The 15,811-nt window shown below is 47.6% G+C and overlaps 1 long non-coding RNA gene across 1 annotated transcript; it reads left to right on the top strand.

Moving 5' to 3' along the window:
• The first annotated feature begins 1,158 nt into the window (after positions 1–1,158).
• On the top strand, positions 1,159–12,863 carry LOC133244638 (uncharacterized). The gene is made up of 5 exons (XR_009735464.1): positions 1,159–2,879; positions 9,070–9,114; positions 9,435–9,535; positions 10,525–10,721; positions 11,780–12,863. It is a non-coding gene; the product is annotated as an uncharacterized LOC133244638 (long non-coding RNA).
• Positions 12,864–15,811: the final 2,948 nt, after the last annotated feature.

Here is a 15,811-nt window from a genome sequence, read left to right on the forward strand (position 1 = left end):
CTTGAGAATCTGAGATACTTCCCTCAAATTTGTTCTGTCCCCAGGAAAACACAAGAGAACATCCCCATCCTAACTCCCAGCTTGTTGGTCATTGGTCAATTTATCAGTTTCCTGTCATCAGAACTACAGACTTCAGAGCTGGGAACTTTAGCAATAAGTCTTTCAGTTTCTAGATAAGTTCTGGACAAGAGAAGAACTTGACCAGCAAGTCACTGAAAGACCTGGGAGGAGAACTTCCATCTCTATATTTGTGTGATCTCTGATACAGAAAGTCTCTGGCAGAGCTGGAGGCCCAGGGTCAATGCCCAGGGAAGGGAGGAGAAAAGCTGGAGCTAGTCAGGAATGGAGCCCAGAGTCAGGACACAGTGCAATGGGCAGAGTTCCTGGCAGCTGAGAAAAGCCAGAGGATCCTGAAATCTGTGGCCCAGAGGGCAAGGGTCCTAGGGACAAACTCCAGGACCTTCTCTAAATCTCTAATCTGCCCAGAAGGTGCAACCTGAGGCCAAAGGGGAAAAGCAAGCCTCCAGCTTCTGCAAAGCAATGGGGAGGCAAGAACAGTGGTGCGTGAGGAAGAGGTGGTGCCAGCACAGGGTCTGAACCAACAAGAGTTCACATGGCCAACTCCACAGGCTGATATGAGGCTGAGTCACAGCAGAGAGTCTGACAGGGATGGCCACCGCGGCTGGTCACTCCTTGGCTTTATCTTTTTCTCCAGCACTATCTTGTTGCCTTGATGTGATGGCAGAGGTGCTGCCTGTATTAGTCACGGTTCTCCAGACAGAACTCTTCTATGGTTTCTTTCCATTGCCCTTAAGCTAAAAGATAAAGTCTGGAATGCAGCCCTCATCGAACTCCCAACCCAGCTCCTATTCCCACGACTGAGCTTCATCCTCTGTCCACGCCCTCTCCCTTGCAACTGTCACCTATCTTCCTCTGGGTCTGCCAAGGCACTCTGCTCCATCTTGCCTTCATGCATGCTCTTCCCTAAGCTAGGAATCCTCTTTCCCTTCTCTTTGCTAAGATGAATCACAAGGTGGAATCAAGATGCCTAGGAGAAATATCTATAACCTCAGATATGCAGATGATACCACTCTAATGACAGAAAATGAAGAGGAACTAAAGAGCTTCCTGATGAAGGTGAAAGGGGAGAGTGAAAAATCTGGCTTAAAACTCAATATTCAAAATGCTAATATCATGCCATCTGGTCCCATCACTTCCTGGCAAATAGAAAGGGGAAAAGTGGAAGCAATGACAGATTTTATTTTCTTGGGCTCCAAACTCACTGTGGATGGTGACTGCAGCCATGAAATTAAAATTGCTCCTTGGAAGAAAAGCTATAACAAATCTAGACAGCGTATTCAAAAGCAAAGACATCACTTTGCCAACAAAATTTTCTATAGTCAAAGCTATGGTTTTTGCAGTAGTCATTGTACAGATGTGAGAGTTGGACCATAAAGAAAGCTGAGCACCAAAGAATTGATGCTTTTGAATTGTGATGGTGGAGAAGACTCTTTAGAGTCCCTTATACTGCAAAGAGATCAAACCAGTCAATCCTGAAAGAAATCAATCCTGAGTATTCATTGGAAGGACTGATGCTGAAGTTGAAGCTCCAATACTTTGGCCACCTGATGTGAAAAGCCAACTCATTTGAAAAGACTCTGATGCTGGGAAATATTTAAGGCAAAAGGAGAAGGGGGCTGAAGATGAGATCATTAGATAACACCACTGACTCAAAGGACACGAGTCTCAGCAAAGTCCAGGAGATAGTGAAGGACAAGGGAGCCTAGAGCGCTGCAGTCCATGAGGTCACAAAGAATCACTTCTTAGCAACTGAAAGTGAAAGTGAAGTCTCTCAGCCATGTCCGACTCTTTGCTACCCTGTGGACTGTAGCCCACCAGGCTCCTCTGTCCATGGGATTTTCCAGGCAAGAATACTGGAGTGGGTTGCCATTTCCTTCTCCAGGGGATCTTCCCAACCCAGGGATTGAACCCAGGTCTCCCACATTGCAGGCAGATGCTTTAACCAAACAATAGCAAATCAGACAGAATGGGGCAAAAACTCTTCAACATGTAGCACTGCCTGGAGATAGAAAAAGGGCACGAGAACAAGAACTCAGTTATAAAACTCTTACCATGCCAGATCCATTACACAATCAGCCTGCCAGGCAGGTACCTCTGAGTGGTGACCTCCTCATCACTGGAAGTGGGCAAGCAAGGCTGAGGTTTAGTGGGTACGAAAGAGAAAGAATAGTGCCTTCAGAAACTCCTTTCCCTCTCATAAAATAGGGCTCTATTTCACCAAAAGAGGTGGGATGGTGGACCTATCTCTAGCAAGAACTATCAAGGATAGCTGGGGCAGGGCAGTCAAGAGACCAAGTTACCAAATTACCTGGCTCAGATTTCAGAAATACTGTGGGTCCTGCATCTGCCCTGCAGCAGCTCGGGCAATTAAACAAGGCTTGGGTTTAGGACGGCTTCCAAAACCTCGGAGAGAATATATTAAGTACACTTGTCTCCAGCCCTGCCCTGGGAACAGCTCTCTTTTCTGTTATCAGCAAACACTGCCTGGCCCTCACCCCTGCTGATAGAAGCTGAACAGGTTTTAAAAAGGTGTGGTGTTCAGAGAAAGGTCCTGTGGATGGAGCAGTGAAGGAAGGGGTGTGGGGTGTTGATAATCCGTCAGGGGATTCATGGTTGTTTACTTGCTAAGTCATGTTCAACTCTTTGTGACCTCATGGACTGTAGCCTGCCAGGCTCCTCTGTCCATGGGATTTCCCAGGCAAGAATACTGGAGTGGATTGCCATTTCTTTCTCCAGGGGATCTTTCTGGCCCAGGGATCAAATCTGAATCTCCTGCATTGACAGACAGATTCTTTACTGTGAGCCATCAAGAAGCCCTAAGATAAGATACCTGAGAATTGTTTAATGCTGAAGGGAAGACACTGGAAGAGAACACAGTTGAGAATGCAGGACAGAGTTGGGGAATAAAAGACAGATCCAGGTCCCAAGCAGGCAGGAGACACAAGAACCACGGGGCAGGATAAACAGCACCCAGGGGACAAATGAGCATGAGAACAGTGTGGTGGGGTGAAGGTGGGGTTCTGAGGGAACCTAGAAGGACACAAGGTCCTTCACAGAGCCAGAGGAGAAGGTTTCAGGCAGAAGGGAGGCTGCCCTGAGTGAAAAGGATGAGTAGGAGATGATGGCCAGCTGGAGAAGCTCGGGAACAGCCACAGAGAAAGGACACAGGCAGAGCACGAGCTGGGGCCCAGGAAGCTGAGGGGAACTGAGGGAGAAAAGGCCCTGCCTGGTGCAGATTGGGCAGAGCCCGTGAGGATGGTGCTCTGACCAGGGATGGGTGGGCACTAAGGACCTGCCCAGCTGGCTCCTCCCCCGGGGCTGCTCTTTACCCTCAAGGCCCAGCTTGGTGAGCTTCCCCGGTACACCTCCACCCCAAGCAGAGAGAACCCGCCCTCCTGGGACCCCCCACAAGGCCCCTCTGGAGAATTGTCATCTCTGAAATAATGCCTGGAGTGTCAAGTTCTTTAGGCACGTTGATTTTTTTTTTTTTTTTTTTTTGCATTTAACCCTCATCACAAACCTCCATATGCAGGCATGATCAGCCTCATTTTACTGAAGGGGCTCTGAGGCTCAGAGGCATAAAGACATTTGCCCAAGATAACTCAGCCAAATCTTGCCCAGTTCAGTCTGAGCACAAAACCCACCTATTCCACTTTGCCACTGCATTAGAACCAGCTGAGCATGGGTCTGCCCCGCACTGACAATACTCCCCATGAGGGCAGGAACAGGGTCTGCTTCATCCTTTTATCACCAGCAGAGCCCGTGCGGTACTCAAGAATACTTATTGAGAAGACCCCAGAGGCAGATCATTTCGTCTGATCCTTTCATTTTATAGATGAGCAAACTGAGGCTCAGGAGACAAAAGATTCAGCAGGGTCACATAGCAAATTGTCATTGGCACTGGGTTCAGTTCAGTTCAGTTCAGTCACTCAGTCATGTCGGACTCTTTGCAACCCCATGGACTGCAGCACGCCAGGCCTCCTCGTCCATCATCAACTCCCGGAGTTTACCCAAACTCATGTCCGTTGAGTGGGTGATGCCATTAAAACATCTCATCCTCTGTTGTCCCCTTCTCCTCCCACCTTCAATCTTTCCCAGCAATAGGGTCTTTTCAAATGAGCCAGTTCTTCGCATCAGGTAGCCAAAGGATTGGAGCTTCAACATCAGTCCTTCCAATGAATATTCAGGACTAATTTCCCTTAGAATTGACTGGTTTGATCTCCTTGCAGTCCAAGGGACTCTCAAGAGTCTTCTCCAACACTGCAGTTCAAAACCATCAATTCTTTGGTGCTCAGCTTTCTTTATTGTCCAACTCTCACTACTGGAAAAACCATAGCCTTGACTAGTCAGACCTTTGTTGGCAAAGTAATTTTGGCACTGGGTTAGGACACATGTGTTCCGATTCTGAAACTAGAGCAAGGCCCATGAAACCCAGCACGAAGTCTGGTTCCTTTCTTTGGTGCCACAGCCTCACTTGTTGCTGCCTAATGATCTGCCCATTAATCCTATTTTATACTATGTGGCCCTGAAGCTTACATCAGAATCAATGTCCAGGGCCTGGAAACACTGCCAATCCCACCTCCTGGGAACACTGCTGCCAAAGAAAACCAGGAAGCAACTCAGTTTCACTGCCTAGATAGCTCCAGGCCCAGGGCTGGGGCTTCTGGCCAGGGAGTTAGGCTGGGACCGCTTTGGAAAGTAGGGGAGACACAGATCAGAAACACTTGTAGGGAGGGACTTAGATATGATCTGGGGAGACAGCTACAGAACCAAGACTTAAAGGATGAGTTAGAGGGAGGCAGACAGAGAGAAGTATGGGAAGGTGGAGAGAACAGCAAGAACAAAGGCCTAGGGGTAGAAGAGTAACGGGGATAGTCACAAGTTTCACATGACCCTGTGCATTCAGGGTCACTGTAATGAAGGTGCCATGAGATGCAAGTTTCAGTCGAGAGAAAGGAAATAGAGTGCAGGGCAGGCCAGGCCAGATATCTTTCCCATAAAAGGAAGAGAATGGCACTGGCATTTCAAGTAGGGGTAGTGGAATGAGGAAACACCAGGAAAGGGTCAGAGAGGAAACTGCCTGAACCATGGCACTTGCTTGTCTGTTTCTACTATGAGACAGCGACAGACTTTATTTTCTTGGGTTCCAAAATCACTGCAGATGGTGACTACAGCCATGAAATTAAAAGATGCTTGCTCCTTGGAAGAAAAGCTATGACAAATCTGACAGCATATTAAAAAGCAGAGACATCACTTTGCTGACAAAGATCTGTCTAGTCAAAGCTATGCTTTTTCCAGTAGTCATGTATAGATGTGAAAGTTGGACTATAAAGACGGCTGCTGCTGCTACTGCTAAGTCGCTTCAGTCGTGTCCGACTCCATGCAACCCCATAGACGGCAGCCCACCAGGCTCCCCCGTCCCTGGGATTCTCCAGGCAAGAACACTGGAGTGGGTAGCCATTTCCTTCCCCGATGCATGAAAGTGAAAAGTGAAAGTGAAGTCACTCAGTCATGTCCGACTCTTAGCGACCCAATGGACTGCAGCCCACCAGGCTCCTCCGTCCATGCGATTCTCCAGGCAAGAGTACTGGAATGGGGTGCCATTGCCTTCTCCAAAGAAGGGTGAGCACAGTAGAATTAATGCTTTCGAACTGTGGTGTTGGAGAAGACTCCCAAGAGTACCTTGGACAGCAAGGTGATCAAACCAGTCAATCCTAAAGGAAATCAACTCTAAGTATTCATTGGAAGGACTGATGCTGGATCTGAAGCTCCAATACTTTGGCCACCTGACAAAAAGAACCAACAAATTGGAAAAGATCCTGATGCTGGGAAGGATTGAGGGTGGGGGGAGAAGGGGACAACAGAGAATGAGATGGTTGGATGTCATCACTGATTCAATAGACATGAGTTTGAGCAAGTTCCAGGAGATGGTGAAGGATAGGGACGCCTGGTATGCTACCATCCATGGGGCCACATAGAGTTGGACAACTGAATAACAACTTCCCTGTCTAGAATCTACTAAAGGGATCACACTTGTTACCCTTGAGATGGAATTCAAACACTTTGCCACCCAGGCCTGGCACAGCTGATTCCTGCAGGTCACTCTGGTGTCCTCTCCCCATTGGCACCCTGCAGTTCCCTCCTTCCTCTCCTGCTCCTGGATCCCAGGACAACCTCTGTAGCTCTTCTCCTGCTTTCCCCTCTGCCTGGAATGTGCGCCCAGCTCAAATGTCACTTCTTCCAGGAAATCAACCTGACCCTTGCAACTCATTGGTCACTACTTTCTGTCTCAAGGTCCCCAGTGCTGGTGTCCATTATAGCTCTGGTGACAGTTTTTAAATTATGTAACAGTAAGGACAAAGTGTTCTTTTTAAAAGTCACCTGCCATCTGGGCCAACTGGCTTAGGAAGAAGGTAGAATTGCTCTTAGGCAAAGAATGTTCTTTTGGTTTGGAGATAAATTAAATGAAGTGCCTTGTGGCTCAGACAGTAAAGAATCTGCCTGCAGTGCTGGAGACATGGGTTTTATCCCTGGGTTGGGACGATCCCCTGGAGGAGGGTGTAGCAACCCACTCCAGTATTCTTGCCTGGAGAATCCCCATAGACAGGAAAGCCTGGAGGGCTACAGTCCATAGGGTTGCAAAGAGTTGGACATGACTGAGCAGCTAAGAACAGCACAGCCCCTGGCCACAGGTTAGATGTGAGCTGAATGGACAAAGAGACTTCAGAACACTGTGTAAGATGTTTACTTCCCAGTACTCTGTAATCTCTCTGCACTTTTCTCCCCATTCCCTTCCTAGTACCCTCTAGGTACTAGATAAGCATTCAGAGTAGCATTCTTGACTTGCAGATTCAAAAGGAAAGACCTGGAGTTGCAAAAACCAGGCTTTCAGATTTCAAAAACCTAAGTCCGGAAGGATTTGGAGCATAAGCTCTGTAACATGAACAGGAAATTTAAAGGAATAGCACACGAACAAAGTGCGGCACTCAATATGCCAGCAAATTTGGAAAACTCAGCAGGGGCCACAGGACTGGAAAAGGTCAGGTTTCTTTCCAATCCCAAAGAAAGGCAATGCCAAAGAATGCTCAAACTACCACACAATTGCACTCATCTCACACGCTAGTAAAATAATGCTCAAAATTCTCCAAGCCAGGCTTCAGCAGTACATGAACCATGAACTTCCAGATGTTCAAGCTGGTTTTAGAAAAGGCAGAGGAACCAGAGATCAAATTGCCAACATCCTCTGGATCATCGAAAGAGCAAGAGAGTTCCAGAAAAACATCTATTTCTGCTTTATTGACTATGCCAAAGCCTTTGAGTGTGTGGATCACAATAAACTGTGGAAAATTCTGAAAGAGATGGGAATACCAGACCACCTAATCTGTCTCTTGAGAAACCTGTATGCAGGTCAGGAAGCAACAGTTAGAACTGGACATGGAACAACAGACTGGTTCCAAATAGGAAAAGGAGTGTGTCAAGGCTCTATCTTGTCACCCTGCTTATTTAACTTTTATGTAGAGTACATACTGAGAAACACTGGGCTGGAAAAAGCACAAGCTGGAGTCAAGATTGTTGGGAGAAATGTCAATAACCTCAGATATTCAGATGACACCACCCTTATGGCAGAAAGTGAAGAGGAGCTAAAAAGCCTCTTGATAAAAGTGAAAAAGTTGGCTTAAAGCTCAACATTCAGAAAACTAAGATCATGGGATCCGGTCCCATCCCTTTATGGCAAATAGATGGGGAAACAGTGGAAACAGTAGCTGACTTTATTTTTCTGGGCTCCAAAATCACTGCAGATGGTGCTTGCAGCCATGAAATTAAAAGATGCTTACTCCATGGAAGGAAAGTTATGACCAACCTAGATAGCATATTAAAAAGCAGAGACATTACTGTGCCAACAAAGATCCATCTAGTCAAGTCTATGGGTTTTCCAGTGGTCATGAATGGATGTGAGAGTTGGACTGTGAAGAAAGCTGAGCACCAAAGAATTGATGCTTTTGAACTGTGGTGTTGAAGAAGACTCTTGCGAGTCCCTTGGACTGCAAGGAGATCCAAGCAGTCCATCCTAAAGGAGATCAGTTCTGGGTGTTCATTGGAAGGACTGATGCTGAAGCTGAAATTCCAATACTTTGGCCACTTGATGCGAAGAGCTGACTCATTTGAAAAGACCCTGATGCTGGGAAAGATTGAGGGCAGGAGGAGAAGGGGATGACAAAGGATGAGATGGTTGGATGGCATCACCAACTCAGTGGACATGGGTTTGGGTGGACTCTGGGAGTTGGTGATGGACAGGGAGGCCTGGCGTGCTGCGGTTCATAGGGTCACAAAGAGTCGGACATGACTGAACGACTGAACTGAACTGAACTGAACATGAACAATTGGTACCACCGTCCCATAGCTGAGACCAAATGAATGGGTACGGCAGGTGTTGGGGCCACTGGGAGGAGGGCAAGAGGGCTTCCATCTTGAAGACTGTCAGCCATCTTAAGGCAGGATGTGAACTGGGCCTGAACCCTGTTAACCATCGTTAAAGGAAAACCAGGAAACCCCCTCCTCACAGATGGCAAACAAAGATTGGAAGTAAAGGTCAGATTGTCTCAGTTAAATTAATGATAGTGTCTGCACCTGCATGTTATAATTGTTAATTCTTCAGCGCCTGCATGTTGTAAACCTAACTACTAATGTGTAGAGTCATGTAGCAGAGGGTGTAAAACCAAGTCCTCCGAAATCATCAGGGTCTTTGTTGTGAACCAATTCCCTTTGGACCCTCTGGCATAATAAACAGTACTCCACTGTCTTGAGTGTCCTCCGAGGTGTGTTTTGTGACTCCAGATTCTACAACATTTCTGGTGCATTGGCTGGGAAACCCTCAGAGAGACAGGCACACTAAGCCTCCTCCTGTGGCTCGCTGGGATGAGAGCATCCGGAAGGGGAAGGCGCCTCCTCCCCTGAATCAGCTCTTGTTTAATCGAATCTTCTTTCTAGGTGGATTTCACAGAACTGTAGACAACAGAAGGGAAGCGCACACAGGTATGTCCCACTGTAATAATGGAAGAAGGGGCCTGATCAACCCCTTGGGGCTGGATGAGTCTGCAGCAGCTGTGTCCTCGTAGGCTCAGTGGGGAATTGTTTACTGAAGTAAGAAAGACTGTTAACTGAATCTGTGCTGGTTGTTTGTCCATGTATTTTTTGGCTTCCAAGGGACTGTCCCCTTTGCCGCAACACCCTCCAGTTCTCCGTAGGGATTCAGGGAACTCCAAAACGTTGTTTAGGACCAGACTGGGAACTGTGGCTCTGGATGCATGTTTGTCTGTGCTGACCCATGATAAGACAGACTTGGATCTCTCTAGGATCAGACTTATGCAAGGAGGAGTACGTGGAAGGCTTAATTGCTTGGATTTGGCTGGCTTCTGAGAGAAAAACATGAGGGGTATTACCACTGAAACACTTGGTAAGTAAAGCTTTTCCACCCTGGTCATAGCCGAGATAAAGTGGCAGTTGTGCTTTGAGTGGAGACATCAGCAGTGGCTGGGGTACACGACCCTGCAAAGGAGCGATGAAATAGAAGTTGGACTTCCTGTAAGTGATTGAAGAAACGTGAAAAGCAGGATGGGTAGTGGAGAATCCAAGCCAACCGTTCTTGAATACATGATTAAAAACTTCAAAAAGGGCTTTAGAGGAGACTATGGTATAAAGTTAACCCCAGACAAGCTTAGAACCTTTTGTGAGATAGACTGGCCATCCTTTAGGGTCGGATGGCCCTCAGAGGGAACCCTAGAATTGGACAAAGTTCAAGCTGTGTACTCTGTGGTAACCAGGCAGCTAGGCCACCCAGACCAGTTCCCGTACTCATGGCTACTAATTGTACAGAATACACCCCCTTGGGCACAGGTATGTTATCTTGGAAAAAGAGAAAGCAAGATTTTTCTGGTGCAGGCAAAATCCAAGTGAGAAAAATTAAAGGAATTATATTATGATCCAGAGGAGGAGGAACTCCCACCTCACCCTCCATACTGGGGAACATGAAAGGGACCCCCTGAACAAGAGGTAAGATCAAGAGAAGAGAAAGGCTTTCCTCCTCTGCTTCCCTCAGTGCCGCAGGTTTCTCTACCTCCTACTGCACCACCAAGTGCAATGGGAGCTACTGCACCAACATTATACCCACCCCTCCCCAGTTTAGAAGAGGGAGAAAAGGGACAGTCAAGTGTTTAGAGATAGCTGAGGTCTACAAAGGAACCTCAAGAGAGAAGTTTTGCAAATGCCTCTTACGGAGGTCCAAGCAGTACCGCAGGGGGGCCAGACAGGCACATCCATCCTGGCCCCACTGCTCTTTACTATCAGCCATTCTCTACCATGGATCACTTGAACTGGCAAAGGCACACCCCCTCCCTATTCTGAGAAGGCACAGGGTATGACTCACCTAATGGAGACTATTTTCAGGACCCACCAACTGATGTGGAATGACATAGCCCAGCTTCTCCTCACCCTCTTCAGTACGGAGGAAAGACACCAGATCCTCACAGAGGCACATAAGTGGCTCTGAGAAAATGCACCAGAGGGCCAACTGGACCCTGAAAGTTGGGCCCGAGAAGCCACTCCAGACACAAGAGCAGACTGGGAATTCAATACTGACCAAGGTAAGCAATCCTTGGAACGGTGTAAGACAGCCATTATTCAAGGCCTCAAGAGAGGGGCTCACAAGCCTACTAACATGGCCAAAACTAACCCCGTAATTCAAAAGGCAGACAAGACTCCCACAGAGTTTTATGAGATACTGTGTGAGGCTTTTCGACAATACACACACTTTGATCCAGAGACCCCTGAAAACCAAAGGCTCCTACATGCTGCTTTCATGACCCAGTCATATCCAGATATTAGAAGGAAACACCAAAAGATGGAGGGGTTCTCTGCTCTTACCAGCCCCCAGATGATAGAAATCACTGCTGAAATTGCAAGTGGGAACAGAGACTTTCCTCCTGTCTGTGATGTTACCAAGGGAAGATGAATGGAAGCTGTCTCAGTCATCCGGGGAAGGGGGTGGGGGTGTGTTGCACACACTGAAAACCCTAACAAAGCTGTTTCCTGAAGTATGGGCTGAAAGTAACCCCCCAGGACTTGTGAAAAACCACCCTTCTGTGATAATAGAGCTAAAGGTGGGGGCTCAGTCCATAAGGATAAAACAATATACTATACTGCTGGCTGTACAACTACATACAATGTATAAGTCTGTACATATACATATATACATACAAACTACATACATAACAATGCTCAAAATGGTTGAGAGAATGAACTGGACTATCAAGATGACTTTGGCAAAATGGGTGCAAGAAACTGGCGTCCCCTGGATGAATATAATGCCATTAGTGTTAATGAGAATCAGAATGACCACTCCCCCCGCCCAGTTGCATGGATATTCTCCCTGTGAGATAATGTTTGGGAGGCCTCCTTTATTTGGGAAGTAAAGGGAAATTTACAAACAGGAAGGATGGAGGTGTTGTGGCAACTGAAACAGTTGGGGAAGGTGATCCATGACATCACCCGCTATGTTCAGGAGAGAATTCCATTTTCTCTAGGCACTACAGTACACCCATACTCACCAGGAGATTTAGTATGGGTAAAGGACTGGAAGCAGCAGACGTTGCCCCGACCTGGAAAGGGCCATTCACAATTGTACTAACCACTCCCATTGCAGTTAAAGTTCCAGGTATCACTCCCTGGATTCACCACACTCGGCTCAAGACAGCAGTGGAGGACAAGGGACACTGGACTGCCCATCCTAACCCAGAAGAACCACTGACCCGACTCGTCTTCCATCAACAACCAGATCCAGGATGGAGCTGTGTCAGATGATTCCTGCTGTTCCTGATCAGCATGACGACCCTGCCAGGACTGCAAACTCAGGATAATGTGTTCCTGTCCTGGACCCGCTCATATGCAAACTTTAACTGTTGGGTTTGTGGGGTCATGCCTTTGTCGGTGAGGGGTGGACTTCCTTGGTGGGTGTCTCCCTTACACAGAGAGGAATTTAGTCCCCTCTGCTCGTTCTTGAAACAACAATGAGAAACATTTCTTTCTTTAGTAACTCACAACCTGTTGATTCTTTCTTGATGTAATCCAAACTCTAACCAAATTGATCAAGCCCATGCGTGACATTTGAGGTAAAAGCTATGTCTAATGATAATACTCCTTTTTTGGTCATCGATATTTTCTTGGATCAAAGGTGATTGGTGGAAAAATCTTTTTGTAATCGTTGTATTATTTTTAGGCCTTGAATTCTCCAATGTATAACTCTGTGTATAACCTCTAGACTGACAGCCTTGCTACAGGTACACAGTCCCCATGTACAATACTTACCCATGACTGATGCCCACCATTAAAGATAAGATGAGCATCAGGAGGAGGGAATGTTGGGATTACTGGGAGGAGGGCAAGAGGGATTCCATCTTGAAGACTGTCAGCCATCTTAAGGCAGGATGTGAACTGGGCATGAACCCTGTTAACCATCATTAAAAAAAAAGCAGGAACCCCCTCCTCACAGATGGCAAACAAAGACTAGAAGTAAAGGTCAGGTTGTCTCAGTTATATTGATTATAGTGCCTGTACCTACATGTAATTGTTAATTTTTCAGCACCTGCATGTTGTAAAACTAATTACTAACGTGGCCAGTCATGTAGCAGAGGGCATAAAACCAAGTCCTCCAAAATCATCAGGGTCCTTATTGTAAACCAATTCCCCTTAGAACTGGTACTGGGGTACCAATATAAACTGGCATAATAAACTACTCCACTGTCTTGAGTGTCTGAGGGGTGTTTTGTGACTCCAGATTCTACAACACAGGGACAGAGAAAGAGCCAGTGAAGAGTGAAGACAAGGTGTGACTCTGGCAAGTCCCTGAGAAGTCCTTGTGTTACCTGTGTGGGAACTCAGGGAAAAGGGACACACATCCTTCCAGGGTCAAGCCTAGGAAAGCAGCATGGCCCAGGTGGCTCTGGAAAGGTGCTGAGGAAGGGGCTGCATGGTGCTTCTAGGCTGATGGGTCTTCACAGCCTCACATCACGGGAGCAGACGCATGCTCTGTTCCCCCAGGGGGCGTTCAGGGACAACTGGGAGGGAGTTTGACCCAGAAGGACCTTGTGGTTGGACACGAAGGAAGACACAGTGGCCACCTTTGCTAACAGTTAAGAGTGAGGGTGAGGCAGAACAGTGTACACTCAGGAGAGTCAGGCACCCCACAGCCCAGCCTCAACAGTATTGCAGTGACTCCCAGAACTCGACACACACCTGGAAGAAGGAGTGAGGAGACCCAGAGTTGACTGAGATACATTTCCACCACCTGTAGGAAGGGCACTGAGGAAAGGAAATAAGTTTACATGAAAAGAAATGATCTTTCATTTCCTGCAGCCTTACATTTATGGACTAACACTGTGATGGTTGGATGACTGCCTATGAAAACAAGAATCAATGCAGCTGAAGAGGGAGAGGAGGACTGAGAGTGGAAAGAGAGCCCCACAATGAGGGCAGAAGGCCTCGCTTGTAGAACCAGCGAAAATCCCCTGTGGAGTGCCTGTGAATCTTCCCTAATGGGACTCTAATATTCAAATTCAAGTTCTCATTTGTCCTGATCTTTGCTGCAGCTCCCCTCTGCAGCCCCACATCGCACATGTACTAACCTTGCGTGAGTGGGCTTTGTGGGGATGAAGGAGGAGGCACAATGGTGCATGTGGGCCCAAGCGGCACAGAAAGAGGATGGTGCTACTAGGACGCAGCACGGTGGCAGCAGACCTCCTAGGGCTGCTGCTGCTGCTGCTAAGTCGCTTCAGTCGTGTCCGACTCTGTGCGACCCCAGAGACGGCAGTCCACCAGGCTCCGCCATCCCTGGGATTCTCCAGGCAAGAACACTGGGGTGGGTTGCCATTTCCTTCTCCAATGCATGAAGTGAAAAGTGAAAGTGAAGTCACTCAGTCATATCCAACTCTTCGCGACCCCATGGACTGCAGCCTACCAGGCTCCTCTGTCCATGGGATTTTCCAGGCAAGAGTACTGGAGTGGGGTGCCATCACCTTCCCTACGGCTGCAGTCCTCTCAAAGGCTTCCTCGTTCAAACATGGCAAACCTAACACTCACGTTTGTCACCTGGGCCCCAGGTAAGGCTGTTGGCCAGAACACCTGCACATGGCCTCTCCGTGTGGCCTGGGCTTCCTCACAGCGTGGCAGTGGGTTCCAAAAGCAAGTATGCAAAAACAGAGCCTGATAGAAATTCTATCATCTGGTACCATCTAGCCTCAGGCATCAAACAGCATCACCTTTGCCTCTTTCCAGCTTTTTGGTTTTTGCTTTTGCTTTTTTGGCCATGCTGCATGGCATGTGGGATCTTAGCTCCCAACCAGGGATTGAACCCATGCCCCCTGTGGTGGAAGCATGGAGTCCTAACCACTGGACTGCCAGAGAAGTCCCCCGCCTCTTTTTGTTTATGAGCAATAAATCACTGAAGCCTGTCCATCATCAAAGGGAAGGAATTAGACTACACTCTTCTGATAGGAAGAATTTGTAGACAAGTTTAAGATCACTACAACAACCAGGAAATCACCAAGAGAAACAGAAGCTTCTGAAAATATTGTGAGGGTCATTCTAGTTTTCCACCATGTGTGGAAATGTATCTCAGATGTTTCTATTTGAGTATCAAGGGTAGTGTGACTGCACAGGCTAGAGGACTTTGGGAAACCCAGGGCAATGCTGCTAGTTGCCTGACACCCCCACGCCCAGAAGGTAGTAAGCTCACTACTCTCTGCCCAGGGCACTGAACTACACTGGTGTACACCTGGTACAACTGAAACCATTCGGGCTTGCTTCCATATCGTGAACCTGTTTGCTTAAAATTTGGCAAATGTGTAAAATTTGTGGTGCTCACTACAAGCACTGCTACAAGAGAGTACAGCAATTTGCAGACTCAGGAATAAGTATCTGGAATTGACTTCGGGACTGACCAGGACTGTGCTGGACATACCCAGAGATGGGTGATGGTTCTTCCCATGATCAAAACTCGACTAAAGCAGACAGTTAAAATCAGCATAGACGGATTGAACCCTGAGCCCCTCTGCAGCATGGTTAGTGTCTGAAAGTGAAAGTGAAAAAGCAAATCAGACGATATGTATCACAAACATGTCTGTGAGAAGGAGAGGACAAGGGCAGAAAGTGTGAAACAGGTTCTGCTAAAAGGCAGCAGGCTGGCTCAGATAGCTCTGAGGACCTTCCCTCAGGGGAGACCCTGGGGTTTCTGACACTAAATCATTCATCCCATCCCTGAAAAGAGGGCCAAAGAGAAGAAGCTACTTCTGCTGAATCAGCATTTGCCCTTTCACGGAGATGGAAGCCCTAGAACATCAAGGTATGACTCACCCGCTCTACCTTCACGTCTTACTATCTCCAACCACACCTGCTCCTTCTCCCTTTCTCCTGACAAATGGTAACAGGGGGTGAGTAATGCCAGAGGCAACAGCGGGTGTCAGCTGCTGCACAGAGATTTACTAGGCTCTTGGCAGACTTTTGGAGAGAGTAGTGGTGGGGAGAGAAGGAAGGAGGGTATGTGTCTCAAAGCTTATGCTCCAAAGTAGGGTATACCTCTGGGCCTGGTGGGATGTGGTGGAGAACGCTCCCTCATTGTGGAAGGGTGTCCAGAGGAAGGGAGAGCCTGACCAGCAGGGATACTGAAGCCGGTTCTTTCTTC

The sequence above is a fragment of the Bos javanicus genome, chromosome 3, assembly GCF_032452875.1.
Source record: "Bos javanicus breed banteng chromosome 3, ARS-OSU_banteng_1.0, whole genome shotgun sequence".
NCBI lineage: Eukaryota > Metazoa > Chordata > Mammalia > Artiodactyla > Bovidae > Bos > Bos javanicus.